Here is a 27,820-nt window from a genome sequence, read left to right on the forward strand (position 1 = left end):
AAAATCCCAGAGCAAGCAAACAAACCACAGGATATACCTTGATTTGTTCTTAAAGACAGTCCTGTACTCATAACCCTTATCCAGGTGACCTGTCCAGACTTGAACGAGGCAGGGGACATCCTTCTGGAGATGGGAGGAGGAATAGGATGAGGAACTCTCAGAGGGCAGAAGTGGGGGATAGCAACTGGACTATAAAAAGATTAAAGATAGTAATAATTAAAAAAAGTAATTGGTTCAATCAAGTTGGATTTTGGTGAATCATCACTTTGGCCTGCCATAGGTTCATTTTCTGAGGTATGCAGATGCGTGTGTCTTGTGTTCCCCTATGAAATTCCTCACACAACACTTAGTGCCTGAATAGGCACCTGACAGAATCATAGATGGGTTTGGGAGGAATGACTGCATGATTCTAGTTGTGGGAAGAAAGGTATACCATTAAGGGCAAGCCAAGACTATCCCATAGGACTGAGAGCACTGGGATAAGGCAGCAGGGTTATCTGGCTGCTGCTGTGTGTAATAAGTTGTACATTTAAGGCAAAGTTAGCTTTTCAGAGAAAGTTGTTTCTATAAAGGAGGAGTTACGAGGAAAGGTGTGGCTAGCATCTCCATGTTGGCCTGTGATTTGAAGGTGTTTGTTTATATTTCTAATGGTTCAGTGTTCAAAGGAAAAGAATACAAATTAGATATGTTCTATACAGGCCCCTGGATAAGAACTTGGAACCCAGGGAAGAATTGGAGGGTGAGGAAGAGAAGATGATGGTAAAAGTGATGAGGATACCTTTCAGGTCTGACCTTTAATGCAGAAGCAGGGAAAGGCTGATTCAGTACCCGGGCCTTAGCAACGTTCTGGTACAAGAAACTATAATAATGAGAAATTACTCAGCACCTAAACTGCTCAAACTGGTGAAAACTTTATCTGTGTGAATGCTTTGCTTGCGTGCGTGTGTGTGTGTGTGTGTGTATTATGTGACATTTCTTGGGGAGATGCAACATACATATATACATCTATTCATCCCAGGAAAGGAACTGATAACTAACCAACGTAATGATTGCACCAGTGTCCAATTTGGTGAACCAATGACTTTTCTTTGGAGGGGGGCATTAGTAACAGGAGCAAGGGTTAGGGATTGCCTACTAGGAGCAGGGATAACTCAAAAGCTGTATCACTAGAAATTCCACCCTAGTGTGGGTTCAATCACTGGGATTCTCAGCTGCTTGCAGGCAGCCCCACAGTTCCTTTCTGCAGCCAGTTGGTCCAGTCTTCACCCCACCAACCGTTTGCTCCCTGTCTGCTGTTGGTAGGAGCCATCAGGGTGCTTTCAAGCTTCTATTTTTCCCAGATACCTGACATTTTGTTTATTTCCTGTTTATCACCTGAGGCTCAAGAGTATCCCCCTCCTTCCTGAGGCTGTTTCAAATGTGGAGGGAGTATTACAATTCAGAGGGTCATGCCTGTCTGTTTTATGACCATAGAGGCCAGAAAATGGCATCAGATTTCCTAGAACTAGAGTTATGAATAGTTGAGAGCCACCATGTGAATTCTTGGAGTAGAATCTGGGGCTGCTGTGAGGGTAACAAGTCCTCTGAACCACTGAACATTATCTCCAGCCACACTGGTAAAAACTTAAGCAAGGAAAAAGGCTACCACAGACTACTGGTTCGTGGTGTTCTGAGGCATGGGAGGGGATGTGACTAGCTCTTAATTTATTTAAACTATTCTATGTTTACCATTTAGTTAGTTACCTCTTATTTCAGTCCTGGCCTGCCTCTTCCTTTGCATCTCCCCTGCAGCTGCCTCAATTCAGCTACTTGCTGGTTTATATCCAACCCCTCCATCCATCTCCTTGAATTACTTCCTGTGTTTCCTTTTGCACTATTTCCCAGAACACCCTCTTCCTGCCAATGCTCCACCTCCTGTTTTCGTGCATCAGCTCATTGGCCATCAGCATTTTTATTGACAGGCGGTGCTTATAAGAGATTCTCTTTATATTCCCTCCTCAAGCATAGGCTGAATAGCTGGAGGCAGCATGAGGAAAATCAGTCTATCATAGGCTGGATTCTTTGATTCATTAAGGACACTTAGTTATCATCATCTTAGTTTCCAGTGAGTACCCAATTGGCAGACAGTGAAGGACAGGATTTGCTGAGAGTATTGGCTTTGCTGGAATCTGATTCCAGTTCGCTGGGTCTCATCAGACTTTCCTGGGATTTAAAGAGGATAATTCAACATGGGCTTCAAGACTGACACAGAGCTTTGATATACTTGTTGAGTCCCGTGATGAACTTTATGAAGTGGGAGAAGCTTGGGTAGACCAGAACGTTCTAGACTGGTATTTTGAGTTGAGCATGTAAAGTGGTAAGCTGGCCTAGAGGAGATAAAGGACAGCACTATTTCTGTTGCTATGATAAAAAGCAGTGCCCAAGGCTAGCTATAAGAAGAGCTTACTTGGGTTTACAATGCCAGAGAGATGAGACTCCAACATGGTGAGGAAGCTTGGCAGCAAATGACAGGAACAGGAACTCAAAAGCTCACATCTTGAACCACAAGCACAAAGGAGAGACAGTGAAACTAAAACTGACATGTCTTTTGCTCTCAGATCACACCCCACAGTGAACTCGTTCCTACAAGGCCACACCTCCTAAGTCTCCCCAAACAGTGCCACCAACTGGAGACCAAATATTCAAATGTCTAAGACTATGAAGGTCATTTCTCATTCAAACTACCACACGATCTGTCTTGATCACTGGAGGGCAAACGTGGCCAATTTTGTGTTACCTTAGAGTTCCTAAGGAGAAAATTGAGAGAATGCCAAATACTGTGCCAGAGAGCTTCAGAAAGGCATTAAAGGCAGAGCAACAGTTCCGAGAAAGCATAAATGATTAGACAACAAATAAAAGAACGGGCTAAGCTGGGCAGTCATGTCCAGAGTAAGCTGCACATTTCTCTCCAGAGGGGAATTGTTTGTCTGGCTTGTGGCTCTCCCAGCAGCAATATGTGACTAAGGGAGACACAATGGGAGTGAGTATCCACTCTGCAGTGCCCCAAATCTGCAGTGACTCTCAGGGCTCTGACAGTGACCAGGAATGGCTGAGGAAGAGTCATTGACCTTGTCCGCAGCCTAGATCTTGTCAGACTCAAGGAGCCAACTCAAATCACAAGCGGCCCTGTTTCCCCTTAAGTCTGCGTCAGGCCAAGCAGTTTCTGCCAGCCCCAGGAAAGCCATCAAGAGCGGTGAGGTGCGCAACGGTGACATAGAAGCACCACAGATTAAAAAGGATAGTTCAGGGTAAATTAGTAGAAAGCTGGCTGAGGAGATGTATTCCATCTATCTCTCTGTTCACATTGCTCTTTTAAGGAAACATGAGCAATGGGATCCTTTCAGGCTGTGACGGACCTTATAACATTTTAGTGATGTGTCTCTTCAGTTGCTGACTTCTGAGAGCAGCTGACTTGAGATGAGCGACTGCTGGCGTTTGGAGAGCTTTCCTGTGTGCATGGGAGTTTTAACACAGAGCTGAGTATCTTTCAATGTAGAGAAGCATCTGAGGGAACATTAAAAGCAGTTGAAATGGGAGGCAAACCGTGATAGTGGAAAAGTTACCCTCAGAGGTCGTAAGGTTGTTAAGTAAAAGCCCATTGCCAGGGATGACTACCTCCCTATGAATTGTTAGCCAAGGGGCCCTGCAAACCATAAAATCTATTGCCACCGCTGCTGACTGCATGGGAGGTCTAGGAAGTAAGATCCTAATGGTTGGTGAAGACACACCATTCGTAGGATATAAATATAAGTAGGCACAGCAAGAAGTCACTGAACATAGTCAAACTCTGTGGGAAAGAAATAGCAGCTTTAGTGAAAATCTGCCAGCATGCCCTGGATAACAGAGGACAGTAGCTCAGCTGGGCGAGTTTGTTGGGTTACATCGGGGCAGAAAGGTGGGGGCAGCACAGATGCTGGGATAGCCAGGCAGGTTACTGTGGGGACTCTGCTGTGGTCAGAAGCATTCTGGTGTCAACTGCAACCAGCCTGCTGCAGTCAGGAGTGCCCAGCCAGCTCCTAAGGACTCTCTTAGAAACACTTCAGATTTCCATTTCCTCCGAAAGGCCAAATCGTGTAGCAAAGCCAGAACGTTTTTCTACTGCTTTGCTGAGGTAGACTTGTCCCTAACAGTCCTATGGGACTTTGTGTGCCACAGTGCCAACATGTCGGGCAGGATGTGCCAGCTTGTGCAATAGTGGCATAAAAGTAGGGACAACCAACAGCTCTCTAACTAAGGCTTACTACACAGGACTGAGCTCACATCAGGACAAAGCATGTGGCAGAGGAAGTCATAGAGCCTATCGGGGTAGGTCACTGCTCTTAACAGTCATTTGCACTGTTGTCATCCAGACTCGGCCATGGAAGGAAACTCTTTTACAGTGGGTGTTGAGCAGTAAAACTGTTAATGAAACGCGTGAGAACAATGACTGCTGACGTGGCCTTGTCTCCGTGCTTAGTGGTAGACGGACATATCAAAGTTGTTCAGGGAACTCAGGCCGGAAGAATGTCAGACCTGGAAGGAGGTGGAGGGCTGTGGAAAGTTGATTCAGGAGTGAAACATTCCTCCCTGGGGGAGGGGAGGCTCATGAGACTCAGGAGGTAAACAGATGTCACCTGCTGGGTGAGAGGACATCGACCTGGGGGCAGAGTGTTGCCTCAGCTCACTGTGGTGCAGAGATCTCCAGATCATCAGCCATATTATTGTAGGCTTTAATTTTTCTTTCTTCCTTTTTCCATTTTTATTTCTTTTACTCTTTTTTGTTTTTGAGGTAGGGTTTATGTAGCCCTGGCTGGCCTGGTGTAGACTAGTCCGCCTCCTGCGTGCTGAGATCTAAGATGCACACTGCTACAGCTGGCCAGCACGGGCTTTGTGGAAGAAACTGACTTTGAGTGATCCCTGCACTTACAGGTGACCCTTTCTCTACATTCCTGCTCGTAGTTCAGACAACTCACTGATTCATCAAGCTGCACTTGGGTGCACTCTTTCCTTTGGTCTGTCCTGAGTTCCCTTTCTGGAGTAAGCAGACAATGTATGTTGCCTCTCTCCAGGAAAAGGCTTTTATATAACAGGACCGACAGAGCACGATCCCTGGAACCATATTAAAAAGTGAGTATGGGACTGGAGAGAGCTCAGAGGCTAAGAGTATCTGCTTTTGTAGAGGACCAGGTTCAGTTCCCAACATCCACACAGCAGTTCACAGCCACCTGTAACCCTAGTTACACAGGATCCAGTACCTTCTTCTGACCTTTTCATGCACCATGCACATACATATATGTAGGCAAAAAACTCATACACATAAAATGGAAAAAAAAAACCCACCAAAAACAATTGAATATGACTGAGCGTGGTAGTGTGAACTTTCAGGACCAGGGAGATGGAGGCAGGAGGATTCCTGTAGCTTCCTAGAGAGCTAGCCCAATCCTGAGTCTGAGGCCTAAGGTTGTCACCTGACTTTGACCAGCAAGAAGTCATGTCTATGTGGATCTGTATACAAACTCTACATGAGCATATGCAACCATGCAATATCCAAAATAATGTTTAATATACATGTACACTTATATTAAGCTGATATTTATGTGTTTCTTTTTGTTAAATTATTTGGGAGGATATGCTTATGCCACAGCATGCGCATGGAGATCAGAGGCCAACACGTTGGTTCGTCGTGTTGGTTCTGGTCAAACGCAGGACATTAGTCCAGGCGTCAAGGCCCTTCACCTGTTTGTGGAGCCATCTTATTGCTTCCGTAAGGATGTTTTCTTCTGTTGCTGACTCATGTGCTCTAACCCAATTCCAGACGCCTCTGCTGCAACCCGCACAGCTTTAGGTTAGCCTGAGTGAGGTGACAGGAAATGAAGACATGCTAGACCCATGACCGGAAAGCTGGGATCAGGTGGGCCATGTGCTCTGATGGAGCTGTACCATCAGCCTGGAAACTCAGGGTTTGTTATGGATATGAATGAGGAGGCAGGTTAAATAATCTCTGTGGGGGGTTCTGTAGGGCGGCAATCTGAGGCTACGGTCATTGGTAGGAGGAAGAGTGTTGATACTTCAGCACATATGTCAGCATTTGTACTTGGACAAGGTAAGACCTTGCAGTTCCTCTAAGCCTGACTGGAGGAACTCCTTGCCATTTTCATAGGTCTGAGCCATTAGTGTCCTTGACACTGTCATGCTCATGCCATGGATGTTCATGTACTTGCTCACCCCTATATTAGTCAGGAGTTTTTTAGAGGGACAGAACTGATAGAGTATCTATCTATATCTGTCTGTCTGTCTGTCTCTGTCTGTCTATCAGATTTATTAGAGTGGCTTTCAGGCTGTGGTTCAGCTAATCCAACAATGACTGATTATCTATAGAAAGTTCAGGAATCCAGTATATATATATATATATATATCTATATCTATCTATATCTATAACTCTATCTATCTATCTATCTATCTATCTATCTATCTATCTATCTATCTATCTATCTATCTATCTATCTATCTCTCAGTCTCCTAGGCCTAGTCCTGGAAGCTTCTAGCCTCTGTACAATCTTATTTAAGCCTAGAACGTTTTCAGCCTCTGAGATTTCTGCTGAATAAGCTCACCCTTTCTTGTTCTTTCTGATCGCTGGCTGGTTGATTGAACTCAGCTGTTCTAGTTTAAACTCCTCTCCAAGCTGAGTGATGCGATCTGGCTTCTCTCTCTTGGCCTCTACTGAATTGCTTTGCTTGGCCTCATACTAACCACGGCAATCTGTTCTAATCTTCTGGCTCCTTCTCATTCTCTGCTCATTCTGTCTTCATCGGTCTCTCTGAAACCTCTCTCTATAACTGTCCTGGTAAAACTGTTTCTTTTCTCTCTCTCTTAAATAGCTTCCCTTTCCTCTCTCTTCTGGTGAGAGCTGGGCATCTCCTATTCTGCCAAGTCTTTCTCTGATTTGTCACTTTTTCTGCTATTCAATTAGACATCACTTTCACACATGGGTGTTTCCTTCCGTAAACTAATTTTACCTTCACTGTTTAGGATTAAAGGTGTGAGCTAAGGGCTGAGCCACACCACAGCTAGAAACAGTTTTTTTCCCAGTAAATAACACAATCTTGGGATTCACAGTGGGATCAGATATCCTGCAACAACTAGAAGGTGTAGCCCAGATTAAAGGTGGACCTTCCCACCTTAGAAGGTCCAGATTAAATGTGTGGTTTCCTACTGCAAATGATTTAATTAAGAAGGATTCCTCACAGGTATACCCAACTGCTTGGGTTTTTTAAAAAAGTGCTTTATATATTTTTATTTTATGCACGTTAGTGATTTGGCCCCATATATGTCTGTGTGAGGGTGTCAGATCCCCTGGAACAGATGTGAGCTGCCACGTTGGTGCTGGGAATCTGGAAACGTAGCCAGTGCTCTTAACCACTTGGGTTTTAGTTAATCCAGATGTAGTTTAGTTGACAACGGAGAAGAGTCATCCCAGGAACACTCCTGTTTCTGTAAGGGTTCCCATCCTACAATACATGAACATCCCATTGCAGCTACTGGGTGGTTCACAGCATGGTGGCCATGTTGATTGAAGGGTAGAGATAGTGCACACCCTGGGAGGTGGGGAACCTGTGCTCATTTCTCACACACACTAGTGGCTGACCTCATGAAGGTGATTTTTTTTCTCTTCATTTCATTTTTGTCTTGTTCTGACTTCATGTTATAGTGTTGATTTCCCCTACAAAGTAACCCACAGACGCATCTCTTTGGTGTATCCTTGGCAGGATCACATTTGCAGAGTATCTTTGGAATTTTTTATATGCTTTCTTCATTCTTATTGAAATATCTAGTCTCTGTTTCATGTACAATCAAACCTGTGCATGTCTGCTTTCTCTTTACCTACTGAGGTAGAGGTTCAGTTCATATGCAAATGTGTTCATATTTATTTCCTTTCAAGAAATTCAACACACACATATTTTCTCCCAGAGCAGAATCTTTTTTTCCTTATTTTTTAAATTGGATATTTTAAAATTTACATCTCAAATGTTATCCCCTTTCATGGTTTCCCATCTATAAACCTCCTATCCCTTCCCTCCTTCCCCCTTCTTCTATGAGGGTGTTCCCTCACCCAACCACCCACCCCTTCCTGCCTCCCCACCCTGACATCCCCAGCTTTGGCAGGACCCAAGGCTTCTCCTCCCATTGGTGCCTAACAAGGCCATCCTAAGCAGAGTCTTCCACTCATCTTTTCCTCCTCTTTACATCCAAGTTTCCTGGCAATGGTTTCCTAAACATTGTTTCAATTCTTCTCTGTGATCTATATAACACCAGAGTGTTATAGATTTATACATCATTTGACTTTTTTTATGATAGGTAATTAATGAAAGTTTATGTACATGTGTGCTAGATTTAATAAGCTAGATATTTTTTATTATTTGGATGAAGATATATCCCAGGCTAACCTCAAACCTGCTATGTGGTTGAACATGACCTTGAACTCCTGACCCTCCTGACTCCAACTTCCAAATGCTGTGGCCGGATTTGTGCCACTAAGTCCAGCCATACACTACATTTAAAACCTGTCTTTTGTAAGTCAGTGAGTCGGAATGTTGTGTTGAAAGAAAGATTTCCTTATGGTAATTTCAGCCAGTGATTATAATATGAAATTGCTCAACCATCATTTGCAAAAACTTTGTAGTTGCTATGTCACCCTACACAGGCATCCTTTCCCTTACTATTAGAAAGCAAAACACATCCGGAATCGAAAGCTACTACTTATAATGTTGAAGCGTCAAAAGACTTCAAGCTAATCCATCCAGTTTTAAAGGAAAATTGTTTTCTTCTCTACTAGTGGCCAAAATACTTAATTCTTTCCAGTGGAGAGGAAACCTGAACCCATCCGGCGCTGCTCGTGCTTCTGGTTCAGGGTAATGAACTGTGCGACTCCGTCACCTTTTCATCCGGAACTTCTTCCCCCAAACCTTCCCGTACGACGCTTGTCTTTCTTCCACAGTCTTCTCTAACTCCAACGTTGATGAGTTTTTGCAACCAAACAACATGGAGCATCCACAAGGAGCCGCTCTCTGGATGTTTGTTTTCACCGTGACCCGTAGGTGGGGCTGAGCAAAGGCACTATACAGATCGTAGACTAAGCCATCTCACCAATGCCAAAATAAGGTTTCTAGAAAACTTTACTCAGCACAGAATAAAGATTCCTTTAAGATTGGAAAGGATACTGTCATCTAAGGATACTGTAAGTGAAAATTACAGTTATACTGGCTTTATTACTGAGGATTTAACATGGAGACTTGTTCACACTGCATAGTGGTACTCTCTGAATAACACAAAAGGAAACAGCAAGATGGCTTAGTGAGTAAAGGTGCTTTTTTGCCAAGCTTGGCAGTGGGGAGAGTTCGATACCCAGAATCCATGTGGTGGAACGAGAGACACGCACAGTTTGTTTGCTGACCTCCACAGGCACACCATCGTAGCAACTGTTAGTGTGTACACAAAGATATCAAAAAGTTAGGACACCACCGAGAAGCAGAAGTAAACGAGTCACAGAAAACAAATATCAAGTGAGAAAATACAACATCATTTGGCAATTCAAAGTATAGTACATCAGGTAACTAAAATAAATGTTACTGTTTATCAAAATATGCTGAAATTCTAAACATTAACCCTTCATTCTCTGATTCAGGAGTAGCTCATTTTGGGACTGCAGAGATGGTTCAGGAGTTAAGAGTATTGGCTCCCTGCAGAGGACCTGGGTTTGACTCCTAGCACCCACATTGTGGCTTACAACTGCCTGTTTTGCCAGTTCCTGGGGATCTGATGCCTTCTTCTGGCCTCCTCCGGCACCAGGCACACATGTGGTGCACAGACATACATTCAGGCAAAATACCCATACACATGAAAATAAATACAGAAATATTAAAAAGAGTAGATCATAATCAAATCACATAGCTTTTCCTAGTACAACTTGGACTTGTTCACCATCTTAGTTAGGATTTCTCTTGCTGCTACAAAACACCACACCAAAAAAGTAAGTTGGGAGGAAGGGGTTTATTCAGCTTACACTTCCATAGCACTGTTCATCCCTGAAGGAAGCAGGGACAGAAAGTCAAATAGGGCAGGAACTTGAGGCAGGAGCTGATGCAGAGGCCATGGAGGGTGCTGCTTCCTGACTTGCTTCTCCTGTCATGCTCAACCTGCTTCCTTATAGAACTCAGGGCCCTCAGCCCAAGGATGGCACCACCCTAGTGTTGAGGGTAATGAACTGTCCAACTCCATAACCTTTTCATCCCATCCACAGTGGGGCTGGGCCCTCCCCCATTGATCACTGATTGAGAAAATGCCTTACAGCTGGATCTTATGGAGGCGTTATTGAGGTTTCCTCCTTTCTAGTTTGTGTATCTAGCTGAGGTAAGGATAGCCAGCACAGTCACTGAGCTAATTCCAGGTGCCATTTTGTATTAATGGGCAGTTACCCACTTCGCTTGCGTGACAATAGTGAGCAGTAGTCAGTGTGCTTTTCTTTCAGTTATAAACCATTATTGATCCGGACAGTCTTCCTGACCTATGCATAGCTCATGTCTGTAGTCTCTAACAAAATGCACAATACAACTTAAAGTGGTAATTTGGCCCTGTTCCAGAGACTTCAGACTAGGGAGAATTTCTGCTGGTCTGATTGTACAGTGCCTTGTCGGCGCCAGCACCGACACGGTACCGAGAATCGGGCGAAAGCCTGCGGGATGAAAGAAGCACACACACACAGGTTATTCGTGTCAAGCCAGAAGAGGAAGAGAGCTTCTGGTTTCTTTATTGACCAAACTATATATCTAAAGAACACCACTTAGCAGGTATCTGTCAAGCACAGTGGGGAACCCTGGCTGAGACTTCGGTAACAAAGGACCGACTATGTGGCCTGAATAAATTAGGGAAATAACCAGGAAGGCCAGCCTAATTCTGACTCAGGTGAGAAGTACCTGGCCAGACTGTTCCCAGTTGGGGACAAAAGGCTTCCACATGCAAGGGCAGGGCTCAGCAGGGGTCAAACCTTGCTAGAGACCCAGAAGGGTCTTGTTCAGGCTGACAACATTCTGTGAATGTAAACTTCTTGTGCCACACAGTGACAAAGCAACCAGGCCCAAATCCAATACGGCTCCCACAGTGCCTAACGTTTGTGAATGCCTCAGTGTATGCTGTGAAACACATACAGCAATGGAAGATTAATATGTTAAATGCCAGCTCACGATTGTGAGACCCAAAGCATTCAATCTAAGAAACTAAGGGACTACAGACACTTACTGACCCCTTCTTACCTCTCTGGATGGGGTACCAAAGGGAAGGAATGATTCTCAGAAACGCAATTTCCCAGATCCAGATCTGAATAAACATGCTGAAAGCTGCTGTGGGTGCTCTGTAGCAGCCAAGGGCTTGAGGTTGCTGCAAACAAAATGGAAACCTTCATCAGGATTGGCTATTCCTTGAGAACTCCGGCTGGGTGGTTGGCTGTGCTCTCTCTCCTGCCTGCTTCACCTCAGCTAAAGAAAGAGATGGGGGAGGATGGGAGTGATGGATACCACCACATCCAGCCTTTTCCTTTTTTTGAAAAATGATGTACTAAAGTCTTAGTCAAAGAAGATGCATCTAACCCTCAAGAGACTGAAGGCCCCAGGAAGTTTAGGGGGGCGGTGGGGAGCAGGGAGGAGGTGTGGGATGTGGAACAGTAGGAGGGTTGACCGGGAGAGGGATAAAATCTAGAGTGTAAAAGTAAATAAAAAAAATTTGATGTGCATATACATGTATGTTTATGTAACTCGGGGGATGGCATATGGGGTTTATGGACAGGACACAGGAAAGGGGGTAACATTTGAAATGTAAAGAAATAAAAAAAAAAATCCAATAAAACCAAACCAACCAACCAAACAAACAAACAGACAAAAAGAGCACAGGGACTGACTTAATGATGGCCATAAACTCTGTGATACTCCCTTAGGGGAGTGTCCTACTGGGTGGCTGTGAGTCAGGATTGTCTCCTTTTGTTATGGGAATGGAGCCTGATTGGAGGTCAGTCTTGAATGAACAAATGAGTTTTCAAAACTCCGCAGCCCTAAACTTTGAGTATAAAATTTCCAGTAGTTTCCTCAAACCTGGCCAGCACAATGATTACCGTACTGCAAACAACACTCTGTTAATGGAATTCGTTAACTTAATATTTTGTAAGGGAGTCTATTAGTAAATCCTTTACAGATAACACGGATTTTGCTACTTTAAGTTCTGCATCGCTATTAATGACCAATAATAAACATTTTTCCTTCATTTTCTATGACTTTGTGCTTTATGACCTAGAGGTCTCCTTTACAAGGAAGCACAAGAAGCATTCCATTGATCTGAAAGCTAAGATGACTCCCCCGTCTTTCAGTGCCCGATGGCCTTAAGTACTGAGTAACGTTATATTATGTCACCATGGGTGAGGGGTCCAGATTATCAGCTTGAAACTTGTCTCTTGAGCCACACACACGGGAGAAAGAGTATGTCTGGAGTTATGGGAATCCTTGCAGCAACTCTCAGTTTTCATCATGGCTAGCTTAAGGTCAAGTTAAAACACGATGTTGCTATTATTACGGATGGCCCGTGCCACTAATGAGTGAAAAGTGTAAAAGTTGTAAATATGAGCTGCCACTATGTGACTACTTACAGAACTGTTCCTATTTGGATGTAGAACATCAAATATCAATATTGTTAGGGTTTACATCTTAGCCCGTGCCCGGATAAAACACACCAAACCAACATGGTTCCAAGTGGAGAGGTTTAATGACAGAAGAAGAGTAGAGGAGAGGGAAGGCCGCCCTTCCCAGCATGTGGAGGGAAGGGGAGTCGGGGGTGGGGAGAGAAGGGACAGAGGGGAAGAGTGCAGAGACGTGAACAACAAAGAGAAAGCAAGAGGGAGAGAAGGGGCAAGCAGCCTCCTTTATAGTCAGGTACAGCTGGCTGTTGCCAGGCAACTGTGGGGCGGAGCATACCTGGCTGTTCCCAGGTAGCTGTGGGGGTGAAGTTTAGGCCGAATACCAACAAAGATGAACAACACAAATATCAAGCAGATTTCTGTCTTCATTCTTCTGTTATTCCGGTCACAGACTATAACATCAACCGAGACAATACCAGTACTCAAACATTGTTAAATATATACATTATGTTTAAGTCACGGGATATGCCTTAGCTACTTTTCCATCGCTGTGATAAAACACCATGACCAAGGGAAGAGGCGCTATGACCAAGGCAGTTCTTTAAAGGACATTTAATTGGTTCAACCCTGTTGTAGAGAATATTTCTCAATCTGGGGTCTTTGCCCTACCTTTGGTCATTCAGTTCCTTGATAAAAGGCACACAACTTTTATTATTATAATAAGCCTTAATCAGCACTAGAGCTAGGAAGGTGTCTACCCTCTCTGCTGTGAGGTCCAGTTCAGGAGCAGAGTGGCTTGGTTTAGGGAGGAGGCAGGGTGGCATTTAATGCGAGGCGGGTTCAGGAGCAGGGGCTGATAATGCAGCAGTCTGAGGGATGGTTATAATGTTTTCTTGCCCCATGGTGATTTTATTTGCATCCTTGAATGCAAAGCAGCAGCTGCCAAGTTGGTACCCCTTACACAACAGGGTCTTAGAGAGGCCATTGGTCTCTTCCAGTAGCTGCTAGGAGTACCTTGGCAAATCCCCTAGTCTGCCCATCCTCCGGAGCCTCTCTGTTGTTAAAGACTTTTCCAGCTATAGCCAGAAGCTCAGCCTTGTGCTTACTTTCAAATCCTTCCAGCCGCTAGAGTTTTCAGCGAATGTCTGTGCCGCCTGGTTGACAAATGTCAGGTTCACTGCAGATGGATTTTCCCTGGCCTCTGGGTCTGAGGTGTGTTAGGCTTCCAGCAACCTCTGGAGAAATGCCCCTGGACTCTCTTAGACAAGTTTGTGGGCCTTCTAGCAGTCCCAGAGACTTCTCAGAAGCACTGGTCGATAGACTTTCAGCCTCTCCTCACCCATAGGATTCCAGTCAGGATGGACCGAGGGAAAAGCCGAGTCAATGTTGGTTTGTACAGTGGTGGTTTGCACCCAGAAGCAGTTCCCAGGCTGCCACTGTCACCCGTTCTCCATCTTTGGTCGTGAAGAGCACCTGTGAGAGCTGTTAGCAAGTAGCTGTCCCAAGTGGGCTTGTGAGTAACCATTACAGAGTCTAATATGAGGGCAGAGGTTTTCTCAGAAAGCTTCAGATTCTGCACCTTTCAGTTGTATAGTTCACTAGTGGAAAGGGGGGATATGTGTCCTATACTGTTTGCCCTGCCCATTGGGGACGCAGGGGGGATCACCTGCAAGGGCAGTGTAATTGTGGTGGAATCCGTGTATGCCTTATTGTGTATGCTTATGTATGAGGAGGGCTATGTTCCCTCCTGCTTCCCCAGGGCCTGGATCAGCAACTGCCATTTGTAAGGGGTGGGCGTGCACCGGAACAGGGTGATAAGGGGGTGGGAAAGAGTCTTCCTTTGGAGCTGAGGGGTGTAGGACTGCTGGCTTACGATTTTTGGTGGCTACATCTCCTTGACCTTAAAGATCATTGAGGTAGGTGGTAGGAAAGGCCTTAGCCAGAGATGGGGGCTCTCCACCAGATGTTGCCAGACAGACTCACGGTGCCCAGGATTTCCATACACAATACATTTAACCAAGTAGATAGTAGGAAGGTGGAAAATGTCTCCTTCTGGCCCACATTTCATCCCACATTGAAAGCTGGCCATTCATTCCTGAAAAAAAAAAAACAAAAACAAACAAACAAAAAAAAAAACAAAACAAAACAAAAAAAAAAAAACCAAAAAAAAACCAGTCTCCCTGACCATGCAGTTAAGCCCAAATTCTCTGCCAGGTGTTTGAAGTCCTTGAAGTGTGACTAGACTAGGTCCAGTTGGCTAGAGCTTGTGGTCTTCCCCATGGTAGTTCTCAAGAAAATAAAAAGGAACAAATAAAAACAAGCAGCGAAACACGAAAACAAGCCTAGAGAAAAGAAACCAGAACGAAGCCAATGGCAGCCTATCCCCCAAAATGGGCTCTGCCAATCAGGAGCGTCCCACAAGTCTCCACCAAAGCCTGGGTCAGAAAGGTGTTCTCTGACTCCAACTGAACGGAGTCCAGAGGTGACAGCCTATTCCCAGAGCCGGCTCTGCCAGCTGGGAAGAACCTGTTAGCGTCCACTAAGATCTGGGTCAGAATGGAGCTCTGTCTTCAACGGAGGCAGGCTGGGGAGCATTCTCCAATACCAGTGCTTGGGCCCTACCTCCATTGGCCTCCGGGTTGTGCAGAGAAAAGAAAAATCACCTCACACTGAGCAAGACAAAAGACAAGTCAGAGCTAGACAAAGAAAAGGCACACAAGTAAGATTCAAACTGAAGGGCAAAGGCTGCCTTAGGCAAACACCAGGAGGAATTTAGGATAACACCCTGTTCCAGGAAATGAGCGAACTGCCCTTAGCAGTCCCGCATCCGCGTGAATGAGCTACCCACAGTAAGGGTGGGATCCTTCACCACCCCCTCTGTGTGCCAAAGATATTTCCCCACCCAGGGCCTCCAGTGAATTCAAAGGACAATAGGCAGCCAACAATGAGTTCAAAGGTAATAAGTCCCACTAATGAGGAATAACCAACTCATGCTGTAACCTAAAGCCTGTACGTGAAAAAGTATAAAGGGTGTGGGCCTTTGTTCTTTGGGGTAGCCTCTGACCCGATTACAGGGCCACCCTAGTGTACAGGATCATTAAACCTCTTGCTTATTGCACCCATTTCATCCAGACTTTCCAGCTTTGTTGAGCATAGACTTTTGCAATAGGACCTGATGGTTTTTTTGAATTTCTTCAGATTCTGTTTCTCTATGGTATCTTCTGCCCCTGAGAACTTCTCTTCTATCTCTTGTATTCTGTTGGTGATGCTTGTGTCTATGACTCCTGATCTCTTTCCTAGGTTTTCTCTCTTCAGGGTTGTCTCCCTTTGTGATTTCTTTATTGTTTCTATTTCCAGTTTTAGATCCTGGATGGTTTTGTTCACCTGTTTGTTTTTGTGTTTTCCTGAAATTCTTTAAGCGAAATTTGTGTTTCCTCTTTAAGGGCTTCTACATGTTTACCTGTGTTGTCCTGTATTTCTTTAAGGGAGTTATTTGTGTCCTTCTTAAAGTCCTCTATCATCATCATGAGATATCATTTTAAATCCAAATCTTGCTTTTCCAGTGTGTTGGTATATCTAGTATTTGCTTTGGTGGGAGAATTGGACTCTGATGATGTCAAGTAGTCTTGGTATCTGTTGCTTAGATTCCTGAGCTTGCCTCTTACCATCTGGTTGTCTCTGGTTTTTGCTGGCCTGGTGTCTCTGACAGTGACTTGACCCTTCTGTAATCCCGTGTGTCAGCACTCCTGGAGACTGCGCCCCCCCACCCCCCAACGGGATTCGAGAGAACTGTGTCACAGCGTCAGCTCTGGGCACAGGAAGAAACCAGAAGGATCCTGTTCCTGACTGCTCCTGGATTTCTGTGTCCAGAGTGCTCTTGCCAGGTTCCTTTTGGGCCAGGAATGTGAGCAGAAGCTGTGGTCTCTCCTGAGCTCTCAGGATTGTCTGCACTTCTGAGAGTACAGCTCTCTGATACAGATACAGGGTACAGATAGTTGTGGGACAGGGTCAGGCAGAAACTGCCTTTATTTACATTTCAAATATTATCCCCTCCAGAAATCCCTATCCTATCCCCTACACCCTGTCTCTATGAGGGTGCTCCCCCACCCACCCACTCCATCCACCTTCCCTGCCCTGGCATTCCCCTACACTGGGACATTGAGCCTTCACAGGACCAAGGGCCTCTCCTCCCATTGATGCCCCACAAGGCCCATCCTCTGCTAATAAGATGATCCCAGATTCAAATGAAGGTGGGTGGGTGGGATTCCAGAATTGCTTGCTTGTTCACACTACCATTCCTTTTTAAGCTTGTATTCTGTGAGATCTTTCTCACTTTTAACACACCCTTAGATTTAGCATCAATGACCATCTTAACAGTTTTTGTTGTTTAGTTTGCTTGCTTTGGGTTTAGAGACAGAGCCTGACTGCTCCAGAACTCAGTATGGAAATCAACCTAGTCGTGTACTCACAGAGGTCTGGGTGCCACTGTCTTTTGTGGGAGGATTAACTGGACAGACAAACATATCATTACCATGTTTTAACCATTCCTTTTAATGTTATATCTCAAGTTTCATGCTATTATAAAACATTCCGATATTAAAAGCCTTTCATTCTCTCAAAAATTTCAACATTTTAAAGATTCCATGTTTCTTTAATATATCCATTCTGCTAAATGTGGACTCCTGAAAACTCAAAACTAAATTTTCTATTTTCTCTACCAAAAAGGAAGAAGCATTGTGTAGCTGCAACACAAGCCGAAACCAGAGTGCTGCAAAGCACTCGGTGTCCAGCAGGTGGCACTGCCCATCTTCTGTGTCAAAAGTGGATCACGCAACTCTAATTGTCTGGCTTTGTCCTCCACAGCACATAAACAGATGATTTTTTTTTTTTATCATTGTACACAATGAATTATTTATGTCTATGTATTTATGGAATTAGAAATGTACATATATGTATGTAAATAAAACTAATGAAGAAAAGAACAAGAATTTGAAGGAGCACAGAAGGGTAAATGGGGGGTTTGGAGTAAAAATGGAATGGAGGAAATTATGCAGTTATGCTCTCAAAAATTAAATTAGCAATTTAAAACAAAACAAAATGAAAATAAAACAAAACTTCTCTCCAATCCTAGACATTGAACCAGTATCCTACACACTCTACCATTGATAGTGCAGGTCTTTTTCTATTTTCTGAGACTCTAGTATAGAAATGCCCAGTGCTCCGACTGCACTTAAACATGCTTCACTTTTGCTTCAGCCTCTCTTATATATTTGGTTGTGAGCCTAGCCTTTAACGGCTGAGCCATCTCTCCAGCCCTGCTTCAGCCTCTCAAGTATCTTGGATTATAGGCTAGCACAATTAGTGATGGCTTATAAGAAATCTATAAATAATTGGTGTGCTTATAAATTAATTTTAAAATATTAATAAATAATACTTCATTGTTAAAACAAGCCATTTTCTTTTCTTTTTTTTTTTTTTTACTTTTTTTTCTTTATTAACTTGAGTATTTCTTATTTACATTTCGATTGTTATTCCCCTTCCCGGTTTCCGGCCCAACATCCCCCTAACCGCTTCCCCTCCCCTTCTCGATGGGCCTCCCCTCCCCATCCTCCCACCATTACCACCCTCCCTCCACCCTCCCTCCAATAATCACGTTCACTGGGGCTTCAGTCTTGGCAGGACCAAGGGCTTCCCCTTCCACTGGTGCTCTTACTAGGCTATTCATTGCTACCTAGGAGGTTGGAGCCCAGGGTCAGTCCATGTATAGTCTTTGGGTAGTGGCTTAGTCCCTGGAAGCTCTGGTTGGTTGGCATTGTTGTTCATATGAGGTCTCGAGCCCCTTCAAGCTCTTTCAGACCTTTCTCTGATTCCTTCAACGGGGGTTCCGATCTCAGTTCAGTATACTGCTGCTGGCATTCGCCTATGTATTTGCACTATTCTGCATGTGTCTCTCAGGAGAGATCTATATACGGCTCCTGTCAGCCTGCACTTCTTTGCTTCATCCATCTTGTCTAATTGAGTGGCTGTATATATATGGGCCACATGTGGGGCAAGCTCTGAATGGGTGTTCCTTCTGCCTCTGTTCTAAATTTTGCCTCCCTATTCCCTGCCAAGGGTATTCTTGTTCCCCTTTTAAAGAAGAAGTGAAGCATTCACATTTTGGTCATCCTTCTTGAGTTTCATGTGTTCTGTGCATCTAGGGTAATTCAAGCATTTGGGCTAATAGCCGCTTATCAATGAGTGCATACCATGTGTGTTTTTCTGTGATTGGGTTACCTCACACAGGATGATATTTTCCAGTTCCATCCATTTGCCTATGAATTTCATAAAGGCATTGTTTTTGATAGCTGAGTAATATTCCATGGTGTAAATGTACCACATTTTCTGTATCCATTCCTCTGTTGAAGGGCATCTGGGTTCTTTCCAGCTTCTGGCTATTATAAATAAGGCTGATATGAACATAGTGGAGCATGTGTCTTTGTTATATGTTGGGGCATATTTTGGGTATATGCCCAAGAGAGGTATAGCTGGGTCCTCAGGTAGTTCAATGTCCAATTTTCTGAGGAACCTCCAGACTGATTTCCAGAGTGGTTGTACCAGTCTGCAGTCCCACCAACAATGGAGGAGTGTTCCTCTTTCTCCACATCCTCGCCAGCATTTGCTGTCACCTGAGTTTTTGATCTTAGCCATTCTGACTGGTGTGAGGTGAAATCTCAGGGTTGTTTTGATTTGCATTTCCCTTATGACTAAAGATGTTGAACATTTCTTTAGGTGTTTCTCAGCCATTCGGCATTCCTCAGCTGTGAATTCTTTGTTTAGTTCTGAACCCCATTTTTTTTATTATTGACTTGAGTATTTCTTATATACATTTTGAGTGTTATTCCCTTTCCCGGTTTCCGGGCAAACATCCCCCTAATCCCTCCCCTTCCCCTTCTTTATGGGTGTTCCCCTCCCCATCCTCCCCCCTTGCCGCCCTCCTCTCAACAATCTAGTTCACTGGGGGTTCAGTCGTAGCAGGACCCAGGGCTTCCCCTCCCACTGGTGCTCTTACTAGGATATTCATTGCTACCTATGAGGTCAGAGTCCAGGGTCAGTCCATGTATAGTCTTTAGGTAGTGGCTTAGTCCCTGGAAGCTCTGGTTGCTTGGCATTGTTGTTCATAAGGGGTCTTGAGCCCCTTCAAGCTCTTCCAGTTCTTTCTCTGATTCCTTCAACGGGGGTCCTATTCTCAGTTCAGTGGTTTGCTGCTGGCATTTGCCTCTGTATTTGCTGTATTCTGGCTGTGTCTCTCACGAGAGATCTACATCCGGCTCCTGTCAGCCTGCACTTCTTTGCTTCATCCATCTTGTCTAACTGGGTGGCTGTATATGTATGGGCCACATGTGGGGCAGGCTCTGAATGGGTGTTCCTTCTGTCTCTGTTTTAATCTTTGCCTCCCTATTCCCTGCCAAGGGTATTCTTGTTCCCCCCTCCCCCCCTTTTTTTTTTTGGTTCTTTTTTTCGGAGCTGGGGACTGAACCCAGGCCCTTGTGCTTCGTAGGCAAGCGCTCTACCACTGAGCAAAAATCCCCAACCCCTCTTGTTCCCCCTTTTAAAGAAGGAGTGAAGCATTCACATTTTGATCATCCGTCTTGAGTTTCATGTGTTGTAGGTATCTAGGGTAATTCAAGCATTTGGGCTAATAGCCTTTATCAATGAGTACATATCATGTGTGTTTTTCTGTGATTGGGTTACCTCACTCAGGATAATATTTTCCAGTTCCAACCATTTGTCTATGAATTTCATAAAGGCATTGTTTTTGATAGCTGAGTAATATTCCATTGTGTAGATGTACCACATTTTCTGTATCCATACCTCTGTTGAAGGGCATCTGGGTTCTTTCCAGCTTCTGGCTATTATAAATAAGGCTGCTATGAACATAGTGGAGCACGTGTCTTTTTTATATGTTGGGGCATATTTTGGGTATATGCCCAAGAGAGGTATAGCTGGGTCCTCAGGTAGTTCAATGTCCAATTTTCTGAGGAAACTCCAGACTGATTTCCAGAATGGTTTTACCAGTCTGCAATCCTACCAACAATGGAGGAGTGTTCCTCTTTCTCCACATCCTCGCCAGCATCTGCTGTCACCTGAGTTTTTGATCTTAGCCATTCTCACTGGTGTGAGGTGAAATCTCAGGGTTGTTTTGATTTGCATTTCCCTTATGACTAAAGATGTTGAACATTTCTTTAGGTGTTTCTCAGCCATTCAGCATTCCTCAGCTGTGAATTCTTTGTTTAGTTCTGAACCCCATTTTTTAATAGGGTTATTTGTCTCCCTGTGGTCTAACTTCTTGAGTTCTTTGTATATTTTGGATATAAGGCCTCTATCTGTTGTAGGATTGGTAAAGATCTTTTCCCAATCTGTTGGTTGCCGTTTTGTCCTAACCACAGTGTCCTTTGCCTTACAGAAGCTTTGCAGTTTTATGAGATCCCATTTGTCGATTCTTGATCTTAGAGCATAAGCCACTGGTGTTTTGTTCAGGAAATTTTTTCCAGTGCCCATGTGTTCGAGATGCTGCCCTAGTTTTTCTTCTATTAGTTTGAGTGTATCTGGTTTGATGTGGAGGTCCTTGATCCATTTGGACTTAAGCTTTGTACAGGGTGATAAGCGTGGATCAATTTGCATTTTTCTACATGTTGACCTCCAGTTGAACCAGCACCACTTGTTGAAAATGTTATCTTTTTTCCATTTGATGGTTTTGGCTCCTTTGTCAAAAATCAAGTGCCCATAGGTGTGTGGGTTCATTTCTGGGTCTTCAATTCTGTTCCATTGGTCTATCTGTCTGTCTCTGTACCAATACCATGCAGTTTTTATCACTATTGCTCTATAATATTGCTTGAGTTCAGGGATAGTGATTCCCCCTGAAGTCCTAGTACTACCTGAGGACCCAACTATACCTCTCCCTGGCATATACCTAAAAGATGCCCCAACATACAACAAAGAGACGTGCTCCACTATGTTCATAGCAGTCTTATTTATAATAGCTAGATCCTGGAAAGAACCCAAATGCCCTTCAACAGAGGAATGGATACAGAAAATGTGGTACATCTACACAATGGCATTCTACTCAGCTATCAAAAGCAATGACTTCATGAAATTCATAGGCAAATGGTTGGAACTGGAAAATATCATCCTGAGTGAAGTGACCTAATGACAGAAAAACACACATGGTATGCACTCACTTATATAAGTGGATATTATCCTAAAAGCTCAAATTACCCAAGATACAATTCACAGACCACATGAAGCTCAAGAAGAAGGATGACCAAATTGTGATGCCTCACTCCTTTTAAAAGGGGGGAACAAAATATTCATAGGAGCAAATATGGAGGCAAAGTTTGGAGCAGAGACTGAGAAATGGCCATTCAGAGCCTGTCCCACATGGGTACACAGCCCATATACATGGAGCCACCAAAACTAGATAAAATTGATTAAGCCAAGAAGTGCATGCTGACAGGAGCCTGATATAGCTGTCTCCTGAGAGGCCCTGCCAGAACATGTCAAATACAGAGGGGAATGCTAGCAGCAAATGATTGAACTGCAAATGCGATCCCTGTTGGAGGAATTAGAAAGGATTGAAGGAGTTGAAGGAGCTTGCAACCCCATAAGAACAACAATGCCAACCAACCAGAGCTCCCAGGGACTAAACCACTACTCAAAGACTATACATGGACTGATCCAGGGCTCCAACTGCACATGTAGCAGAGGATGGCCTTGTTGGGCACCAATGGGAGGAGAGGCCCTTGCTCCTGCCAAGGCTCTACCCCCCCCAGTGTAGGGAAATGCTGGGGTGGTTGGAAGTGGGGTGGATGAGGAGGGGGAAACACCTTTATAGAAGAAGTGGAGGGGGATGGGATAGGGGGCTTATGTCCAGGAAACCAGGAAAGGGAATAACATTTGAAATGTAAATAAAAGAAGAAAGAAAGAAGAATGTTTTGTAGCTTAGTGCTGGTTTGTTTTGAGTTCCAGGTGTTTTCTCAGCTACAGCCTGCTATGATCAATTGATCCAAGGAAGCCAAGGTTTCACTTCAGTAATGTCAGTAATGTTCTTTTCTTTTCACCACAAAGCATTTGCCTGCTGGGATAACAAGAAACTACAGATTTTTTTTTTTTTTTTTTACAATTTTTGTCACTGAAGTGATTTTTAGTGGCAGGACCCTGGCATATACAGAAGGAGGTGTTACAGGACTTTCAAAGATCTCTATAAAAGGCAGTTTCTCAAAAAGAAAAGTGACATTTACAGAATAGTTCTGAGAACTAGAAATCCTTGTGTTGAGGGAATAATACAGGTACAGAAAGTCAAGCGCTACAAGTTGTCTCTCACAAACAGAAACCGGGAGCATAGGTTTACCTGTAGGGGACATCTTGAAACTGGAAAGGAGACAATGAGAGAAAGATGTCTTGAGGGTTGTTAGCAGTAAAACACATGTGACGTAAGAACTGAATGTAAACTCTGCATGAGGAGGAAAAGGACCAGCAAGAAGTGAGCAAAAGAATGAGCTGAGAAGGAGGAAGAGAAACAAAAACAAAGTGTGTATGAAATGTCCTAATGAGGAACTAGAGAAATGGCTCATCAGTTAGGAACACTTGCTGATCTTGCAGAAAACCAGGCCTTAGATCCCAGCACCTACATAGTGTCTTGAGCCATCCAAAGCTACAGTTCTGGGGTTGGGAGATACAATGCCCACTCATGGCTGCCTCAGGCACCAGGCGTGCATATGATACACATACATACATACAAGCAAAATAGTTATACACATAAAACTAAATTCAATTACATCTTAAAGCCATAACGAAATCTGTTACTTTGTACGCTAACTTACTAAATAATTAATGAATAAATACATTTCAGCCCGATATATTGAATGTTGAACATCATCACTATGTGTGTTATATTCTCCATAATGTATGCAAAGAACTCTTCCAGGAAGAAGCAGAAAGTGTACAGTAAAGATGGGGAGACACAGTGACATCAGGAGTCCCCAGCTGGATGGAGCTGTAGCTCTGCACCTTCCCAACATTAAATTAACCTTTACTGAGTGTTGTTGTAAAAATATGAAAATAAAAGAGATTTATTGGTGTCTTTTACCCCGCTGGGTCCAGCATCTCAGTGCCCCAAGATATCTGCTAGATATCTTGGTGGAAACAAGTCCCAGCTGCACACTTTCCTACACTCAAACCCTCACATAAAAGAACACACAACACAATAATCTTAGATCCAATTGATAAGATATAATTGCCCACTTAAACATACAAAGCCCAGTACCATCCATCTCTTAGGAACATTGATAACAACCTGTAAATACACAGAGCAGAATCTTAACATCACCTGCCATGGCTTCTCACCCTCTCCTCTGTCCTGTCTCCCGAAACTACAGATTATTAATTCATATACATTACACACATGGCCCTGGTCGGCCTTCAGGGCTTCCTAAGCCAGATCTCCATCACACACGTGTTCTCAGTATGTTTGTCAAGTTCTCCACAGTAACTTCTTAAGGTCTGAACAGAAAATGGCTCTTACCGGCAGAAGTCCCACAGACTTCCACAGCCTTCAGGTAAGCAGCCATGCCTGACTTGTTACAGCAACACCCCATGAGCTTGGTACCAAAGTTTACCTTAGTTTGCTTTCTATTACTGTGATAAAGGCCATGATCAACAGCAGCTTAGTGGGGGAAGGGTTCTCTTGACTTAACTATTACAGTCCATCATGGAGGAAGCCAAGGCAGCCGCCTACAGCAGGGTGGGATACAGAAGAAGGAACTGAAGCAGACACCATGGCAGAGTGCTTCTTACTTCCTTAGTTCCTTGACTCCCATTCAGCTACCTTTCTCTTTTAAAAAAAGTAACTTTTAATATTCTCTCTCTCTCTCTCTCTCTCTCTCTCTCTCTCTCTCTCTCTCTGTGCTCGAGCGTGTGTACATGTGTACCTGAATGAAGGCTCATGAGGAGAACATAATTCAATGTCACATCTCCCTGGAGCTAGTGAGATATGCAATTTTAAGCTGCATGAAATAGGTGGTTAGATCTGAACTCAGCTCCCCTGAAAGAACAGTGTATGCTGGTACTCAGTAAACTGCGTCTCCACTCACATCACATACTTTCCTCATGCCTCCCAGATCTTCCAGCCCTAGGTGCCAGTGAGCAGGATGGTTGGAGTCCTTTCCCACCTGTCATTAATCAAGAAAAAACCCCGGAAGATTTGCTTAAAAAACAATCTTACTGACGCATTTGCCGATTGAGCTTTTCTTTTCCCAGATGACTCGAGCTCAAATCGCACTGACAAAAGTCTGATTACCACGAGGTACCACAGACACATACCATGCACATGTTTTGTAAACTTTATTTTTAAAGTTTTATGTTGATCAGTTACTACTAAATGTATGTTGAACTGTATTGTAATAGATGCCTTGGAAATGAAATCTCACCCAGAAATGTTCTTTTTCTTTATTTCCCCCTCGGGCAAGTAAATTTATTAGCAAGAAATCTTTTGTCATCCCAGTACTGACCAACAAAATACATCGTTAATAAAGGATAACAAACCTTCACTTAATTAATAAACGTCCTCAAGCAGTTACAATAAAAAATGAAGTTGGATTTCTGTTTAATTTAAAAGCCTCTAAAATAACAAACAATATTAAAAAAAAACTCGTCGTAGACACAATCGTCTATTATACAATGTACTCTGTACACAATGGAGCTTGGGCGGGTAGGGTGATGAAGGAGGAGTCAGGATGGAAGGTGTTTTTACGTGAGTCCAGATTTGAGTTGAAATGTGTCATTTAGAAAAGAATTGTTCGGGTTGGGATTTAGCTCAGTGGTAGAGCGTTTGCCTAGGAAGCACAAGGCCCTGGGTTTGGTCCCCAGCTCCGGGAAAAAAAAGAAAAAAAAAAAAAAAAGAAAAGAATTGTTAAAGTGAGAAAAAAAAAACCAAAAAAAAAAAAAAAGACCCTCCTATGCTCAGCATTGCCCCCATCCCTAAACTGAACGCAAGCGACGGGCAGGCGACTAGCAAAGAAGGGAAGGGAGCAATGAAATAAAATGTCTTTAAAGCACAACCGTACACAGTGTTCATCATCTGAAGTTGAGTATAAGGCAACGTTCTCCGTGGAAAAGAGGGAGTGGGGGAGTCCTTGGCATCTGACCTTTCACGGGAAGTTGGAATGTCTGGAGGAGAGCCGTGGCAGGGCTGGGGAGTGGAGTGGAAGCAGTCTCCCACTGGTAGCTGCTCCCCCTGGGCCTGGTGCATCTGTAGCTGGATATGGGTGGGGCTCAGTCCACTGATGCTGTTTCCAGAAACGTTCTGCACTGTCAGCCGTTGCTGCTCGCCAGTGTTGGTGATGGTGATAGGCACACCCTGGACTTGGATACCATTGTCGTGATGGTCTGCATGAGCCTGAGCAGCTGCTGCCAGCTGTGCAGTGTTCAGGCTGATGATGCTCCCAGCAGGCGCAATCTTTGGCAAGGGTCGCTCTTTTTCGCAGAATTGCAGCCCAGTGGTTTTTTGCTGATGCCACTCTGTAGAGGGCCGCAATAACATTCGCCACCACAAGATGGCGCTGGCCTCCGCCCCGCCAGCCGACTTCCTTTTAGGAAGTTAACTGTGTGCGCATGTGCAAGAGTGTGTTCGTGCCAGGTCTTTGCCCACTCCGGGGGCGTGCCTAATGAGATCATGGGTAAGCGACCAATCAGGTGTGGATGTGCCGCGCTAGGGTATATATAAGCCGCGCCATTCCGGCTTGCGGGCCTCTCCTTAAGATTCAATAAAAGTTTTGGCTGCAGCAAGGATTCGTATGTCCCCGCGTGTTTTCTTGCTGGCGAGAGGTCGCGCGGGACACCACTCAGATGGGGAGCTCGGAGCGCCGGGCTGTTACAGGAGATGGTTGATGTGGTTGCAGCTGTTGCTGGGGGGCTGTCCTGGATAAGGACTGTCTGTACCTCACCGGAAGGTGTACGGATATAAATCTGGGTCGGTGTTGGTTCAGTTGTCTGGATCTGAAAGTTCTGGGAAGGCTTCTGGGGAACGGTGGGGAGGGTGGCAGGGGCAGCCTGCACCGCTGGGGGATCTGGACCATCTGTTGCTGCTCAGCCTTGGGTGGCACCACCTGGACTTGCTGACCCACAGCTGGTTGGCCCCTACCAGGGCTCTGAACGATCAGCAGGTTGTTTTCTGCCTGGATGATGTTGTACGCTGTGGTTTTGTTCAGCACCTTCTCCATCTGCTCAGCCACAGCTACTGATGGCTGTGACCCAGGAAGTCTCTTCTTCCTAGCTTTATGGTTAGTCTTAGACAGTGGGGTGGGGGCTCTCAGTGAGGAGCTGAGCAGGGGCCCCAGGGTGAGCGTTATGATGCCCCCCCCCCCCCCCGTGTCAGTTTCACTCTGCTCTGCAGAGGGGTCGTATTTGACTTCTGGGCAGGAGCTGGCTTGATGGGGACAGGCTTGTGACCGGATGGATGTTGACGTGATTATGGCTTGGTTGGTGCCTGGGATGATCCTCATCTGGTTGTGAGACTGGGCTGCACCTGGATGGTCTGGGGACTGCTCCCTTGAATCTGAGGGACTTGGTACTGGATACTTGCATTTGATCGACTCCCTTTGTTGATCAAGATGGGGTTCTGGATGGCAAACACAAACTGCCCTCCAGGGTAGGAGGCACTCAGCTGGGAGCCCTGAATCTGAAGTATATTTCCTTTAGATGACAAGATACTAAAGCTATTCTTGCAGGGACTGAGAGGGAGAGGGGCGGGTTTGATAGGGACCAGTTTCCTTGGGGTAGGCTGGGGGGGGGCAGGAGGTGTCACTGCGGCTTCAACAGCTGGGGGGCGGGGCAATTTTGCTAGATGTTGCAGCAAGCAAGGCCAAGGGAGACGGCTGGGAGTCGTGGGTGGTAGCAGCAGAAGGCTGCAGGTAGTCACTGGGACTGACAGCAGCAGTGGCGGCCATGCTTATCTGTGAATCGCTCATTACGACGTCTTCCTCCCTGGGCTCCGCCGCCTCCGCCGCCTCCGCCGCCAAGCCAGAATTGTTCTTCATACAAAATCAATGGTGAATTTTTTCCCCCTAAAATTGCATCGTATTCACAGATGA

At 44.7% G+C, this 27,820-nt stretch overlaps 1 pseudogene; it reads right to left on the reverse strand.

Annotated features, from left to right (window-relative positions):
- Positions 1-3,422: 3,422 nt before the first annotated feature.
- On the reverse strand, positions 3,423-27,697 carry Sp2-ps1 (Sp2 transcription factor, pseudogene 1; annotated as a pseudogene).
- Positions 27,698-27,820: the final 123 nt, after the last annotated feature.

This window comes from Rattus norvegicus, chromosome 16, assembly GCF_036323735.1.
Source record: "Rattus norvegicus strain BN/NHsdMcwi chromosome 16, GRCr8, whole genome shotgun sequence".
Lineage (NCBI taxonomy): Eukaryota > Metazoa > Chordata > Mammalia > Rodentia > Muridae > Rattus > Rattus norvegicus.